General features: G+C 37.4%; 1 protein-coding gene across 1 annotated transcript in view; it reads left to right on the top strand.

The window, feature by feature from the left end:
- LOC111406153 (pentatricopeptide repeat-containing protein At2g03380, mitochondrial-like) overlaps positions 1–228 on the top strand; it is an 8,950-nt gene extending 8,722 nt beyond the window's left edge. Inside the window, exon 3 of the mRNA XM_023035386.1 lies at positions 102–228. The gene's annotated coding sequence lies outside the window, so the exon portion shown is untranslated. The remainder of the gene's footprint in view (positions 1–101) is intronic.
- The last annotated feature ends 5,461 nt before the right edge of the window (positions 229–5,689 follow it).

The raw sequence follows: 5,689 nt of genomic DNA, 5'->3' as shown, positions 1-5,689 counted from the left end.
CATGCTGTAGTACACTATTGCTTTTTTCATTTCCTCACTGTTTACTTGTCACGAGTTTATGTAATTGTCCTATTAACCAAGTAAAACCTGCATGACAACAGGCAAAACAAGGACCTCAATTACCTTCAAGACGATAGGGATGAACTAAATTCTTGGGTGAAAGGCGCCAATCAATGTGCACATCGTTTGATTGGAAAGTTAGATACTTCGATTTGAATCCTAGTTAGCTAAAATATGTTTCCTTTTAAAAAAAATAATAATAAATAAAATAGCGGAACACCAAGTGTTGCACTTTTTCGCATCTTTTTGGTTCTATATTTCACTTTTGCACAGCATTTCACTTTCATTAACAGAATTTTTTCTAATGTGACATTAGATTTTAATCCCCCATTTGGTTTTGATAAAAATTGAAGAAATGTGTGGTTGAAAAGTTGATAAATATTGTAGATCTCATGAATTGTGTGATTGAAAATGAGTTTTAAGAAATGGGGGCCAAACAAGGGCTAAGGCTAGGACTCCCCCCCTCCCTCCCAGTGATAGAGACAGAATTTTAGCATCTCAGCTGTGTGAATATTTTTTGCCTCATTCTTGACTTTGTTGCTTGATCCACTGGATGATATAAAGCAACTAAATCCTTAATTGCTAAAAAAAAAATATATAAAAAAAAAATCCTTGGCAAGTATTTCATGCTGACAACAAAAAATGCATTATAGAAATGCTTGACAAGTTCTAATTTTGTAGTATGCTATAGAGGATAGAAACTACAAAGCTTTCTAGCTATCATATTACCTGAAATTGATTTAGAGTATCCAGGGGATCTTATCGTACCACGAAAGAGTAAATTTTTCCCAGCCCAGCTTGCCCCTGTATCACCATTGCTGCTGCTGCTAGTTAGTGCTTTTCCTGGAGCCTAATTTCGAACATATCATGCACTTTTCCATCATTTTTACCAACACAAGGAAGTGTATGTTTATATTTCATAGCATAAATTCTAGAGCACCCAAATTCACCAAAACAGCATAAGGACTGTGCATGTTGTGGAAAAATGGGATCATTGAGGTGATCAGCTCGTGTTTCCCAAGTCCCTTACCAGTCCTGCCTGGCCATCCCTTTCACAACATGTACAGGAAATGCCTTCTACTCATTTCCATTCATCTTCGAATTTCCATGTAAAATCGTGAAGTGGACAAAACCTTTCATATCTATGTACATGACCCTATAACATAAGATACACTTTGTTCTAAACCAAAATAGGCTCTATATTGCTCAACTAATTTGTCCCTCAATGGCGCTTCTCTAATTTTACTCCTGGTCGTATTCATTGGTCGGTGTCCTTGAAATACAACGAATGGATTCTTCTCTCAGTTAGCAAATTCCAAATCATTCTTCAACCCTTGAAGGAAATTGGTTTCAGTTGATTGGATTGAAAAATTTGAATTGTTTGATTGTCCAACCTGCAAATATGTTACAGTTAGTCTGTAATAAGAATCATTGTGTTGTTTAGGTCTTAAACTGCTGACTTTGTTTCATGACTTCAGAAACTCGGCCAAATTACATTTATGAATCTGAAGCCTCTTCTGCGCCCTAGTTTTCAATAAGGGGCGCCTTAGGCCCTTTTCTTGCAGTCACCGATCTTCGACCAATCCTCTTCTGTATTGCGAACAGCCCCAGGGTGCGCAGCGTGGGCTGGGCATCAGTTGAGCTATTTGACGGAGTAGCTAAAAGGGATCCGAGGACAACTCCTTCCCCTCAGTTACGGGCCAGGGTGAGACTTCGAAAGCTGCTGAGAGTGTAAAGCCAGTCACACGAGCGGATCGAAAGAAAAAATCAAGAGCAGCGTGGGATTGGGAGGTCCAGGAAGCCTCCTCAATATGAGGGATCCCTCAAAATCAAAATAGAGAAGGGCGGGTGGGGCTTCCGCAAGAGCCTCCCCCCTCTTCCCGGTCAAGATAGATGGGAAGGAGCATCCCTCTACAGGCCTCTTAAAGGCAAAACCAAAGAGAGTACTGAGAGGAGAGGAGTTCAAACCCTACTATCTGAAGCCTTTTTGTAATATTGACTATACTTAAAACATCTTGAACAAAATTTTATGGTTTGATGTAGCATTTGAGGCCAATTGTCTAAACTCGTGTAATGGGAGTACTACTCCCAAGTTTATTATTTCATTCAAACTCTCTCTCTCTCTCTCTCTCTTTCTCACAATATCACCACCTACCAAATAATCTGGATTTCCTTTTGAGCATCATTTTAATGGAGGCAGGCCTCATCTGTCTTACGATGACAGGAGATCTACAGAGGTGTAATCATTGTAATGAGATTAATATCACATCCTCGTGCCCATATCCATTTTTGCAATGATCATCCATTTTCATGTCTGTAAGTATAATACCAGTAGTTCCATCCAAAGAAAACGTAAGACACGAACTGTCCGGAGAAGCTCCACGCCTGAAATAAGGTCTGCACCCTGTTCACGTTAAGAATTTTTTATACTAAAGAAGGAAGCAAAATGTCTCCAAATAGCAGCGACAATCAACCATTTGATGCCAATTGTAAAGAGAATCTTTTTCTGTAAAATCTTTGATCATGTTAAACCCATTCTTCGTTCAATCCATTCTGCCTAATCCTGGTATTGACAAAGCCATCCGTCTTGGCCAGGTCTAGTTTGAACATGGCACTGCATCCCTAATTTTCTTATCTAGATTATGCTGGCTTTCTTGTGCTAGTAATATTCTCCAGTAAGTCTACCTAGAACATAACCACCCTGTGATGGAGAATATCAAAATTTAGGCGAGCCATCAATTATTCAGTATTATTTTACTAAACCTAGTGCATAAACTGATTGGACTAAACGGAAAATTTTTCTTAAATGGAAACAGAAAAGAGTAGTCGATGTGAAACCTCTAGGAATGGGAGAAGAATCAAAGAAATCTTAACTGCATGCCAGATATCTCTATGAACAAAAATCTCCATCAATTCTAACAAAATAAAGAAAATCCATCTGCACTATCTTTGTCAATACAGAAGAAAGCAGATTTAACCTTTGCCTGGGAAGACGGCCATTGAACGCAGAGTTATCAATGTCTTATACAAGTTTGCATATCAGATTAAACTGCCACTCCTTCAAGTAGGCAAATTCTCATTGTTCATATAATACAATTTCCCTTATCATGTAAAACTGTCCTAGCTTGTTGATTTGGGTAAGAATCAAAAAGTTTTTTTATATATTTGGTAGGAAAATTATTAAAAACAGACACTAGGAGTTAATCAATTCTATGACATGACCCTTTTGCCTCTAATGACACTTCACAAAATAGAAATGACAAATATGTTTTCAGTTTTGTTTGATTAATATGCTCATTAGATTTGATATAACTGAAACAACTGAACTAGTAAACAGTACCAAAAAAGATCAGAAGAAAAAGAAAGCTGAAGAATTGAAAATGGTATATACTTGATATCCTAGGTAATCCATCGAAAGGTTGCAAATTACAATGATCTCAAATAGAAATGGAGTTCACTATCAATGAACTAAAAAATAACACTAACAAGAAAATACTGAGTCCACAAATTATTTGCAGCAGTGCACCACGAATTCAGGTCATCCAAAAATGCACTGTCTTCAAACCAGTTCCAATTTGGTGTAAACCGCTGAAAGTCCAGATTACATGGCAAACTAAAAAAGTTCACTGAGTGGCTACCAGGACTAAATGAGTTCAGCTCAGGTGGTGTAAACTGGTTGAGTTCTCCATTATATGCCATAGAAAATTTATCCACCAATTCATTACCAGTTAATCCACTGCATGGGTTGAGCGATTTTAAAGTTGGTGCAGTTGTCAAAAGTTCATGGCTGTCTTCTTTACTGACTACCATTAGATGTGGATTTTCAGATTCTGTATTAAAAGCATCCGACCAGTCAAATAGATCATTCTCCTCAAATCCATGTATTTCTTCCAGTTGTGAGTCAAATAGAACAGAGTTATCTATAATCTGATTCTGACCAAAAGAAGCAGTTTCTTGGAAGAAGGATGGCTCTTTCGATCTAGCAATGGTATAATCCATATAGTTTTGATCATTCTCCTCAAATCCGTGTATTTCTTCCAGTTGTGCGTCGAGCCAAAGAGGGTTGTCTATAATCTGACTTTGATCAAAAGAGGCAGTTTCTTGGAAGAATGATGGCTCTTTCCAATTAGCAATGGTATAGTTTTGATCATTGGATTTAATTGACTGGATTCTTTTCCTTACTTCACATAACTTTGCATCAATGCTTCTAAGCAGTAATGCTAGCGGTTCATTGAAATTGCACTCCATAGTTAAGATGGGATGTAAAGCCAGGATATCTGTATCTTCGAACAGTCTTGGAAGCTGGAGAATCAACGCGGTCCGCCTTGACCAAAATCATGAAACAAGTCCTTTGAAGTCTAGGTTATGTCGATGCAATCGACGTCTAAGTGAACAAGTGAAATGGAAGCTTGAAGTGAAAGATTTGGCTGGGATTCTGTTGCATAAAAGTTACAACTCTGCAACGGTAGACACAAATAGATATGAGAACATGACTTGCATTGAAAGAGATTGTCAGAACTATATAGTACAAGTGAGGAAACTACGACTTGGAGAAGGAGATGCTGCAGCAATACAAGTATATTTTTCAAAAATACAATCAGAATGACTAGGATTTTACTTTAGTATGGATTTGGACGATGAGTCGTGGCTTAGAAATATATTTTGGATAGATTATCGGTGTAGGCAGGCGTACAAGGAGTTTGGCAATGTGGTTAATTTTAATAGGCGTATCTCGCTAATAAGTACGAAATGCCTTTTACCACAGTTGTTGGCGTCAATCTTCATGAACAATCAACTCTGCTTGGTTGTGGTTTGGTATCGGATGAAGACATAGATTCTTTTGTATCGTTGTTCGGGACATGGTTTCAGTGCATGCACGATGAAGCTTCACATGGAATAATTATAGATTAGGGAAGGGCAATGCAAAATGCGATTTGGATTGTTTTCCCAAATAAGAAGCATAAATGGTGCTTACGGCATATTTTGAGGAAGCTGCTTGAGAAGTTTGGATATCATGTAATGTCGATAAGGGTTTGATATTTGGGACTATACACAGATTAGTGAATGATACACAGTCCAGTTAAGAATTCGAAGACGGTTGGACAGCAGTGATTGCTGCGTATGGCTTGCATGAAAATGATTGCTTGTCGGGATTATATGAGAGTCGAGGGTGTTATGTTCCATTTTTTTGAAAACTACTTTCCAGATGTCAACTATATAGAGAAGTGAATATATGAATACGTTCTTCGACGGGTATGTGGATTCAAAGACATAATTGAAGCATTTTGTCAACCAATTTGAGCGTGCCCTGAAGAAACCCTTGGTCAATGTCGTCTCATAAGTCGAAAAGAAATTTTTGACTTATATTGACTTAATAGTGAATGAAAGATATTATCGATAATTGACATTGATACATATCCTTGTTAATGTGCCTGAATTAATTGAATTGAATTAATTAATTCATCGACCAAGTTTAATTAATTGGATTAATTAAATATTGGATCGTATTAAGTTAGAAGACGGGCCAAGTCTACTTGGACTTATATTAATTGGTTACTAGGATAGTTTCTTATTACCAAACTAGTTGTTAGTTCATTAAGTAGTTTGCTGAGAAGGAAAAAAAGGAGGG

This window comes from Olea europaea, chromosome 12, assembly GCF_002742605.1.
Source record: "Olea europaea var. sylvestris chromosome 12, O_europaea_v1, whole genome shotgun sequence".
NCBI classification, from domain to species: domain Eukaryota; kingdom Viridiplantae; phylum Streptophyta; class Magnoliopsida; order Lamiales; family Oleaceae; genus Olea; species Olea europaea.
This window is presented reverse-complemented; position numbering and strand designations above follow the sequence as displayed.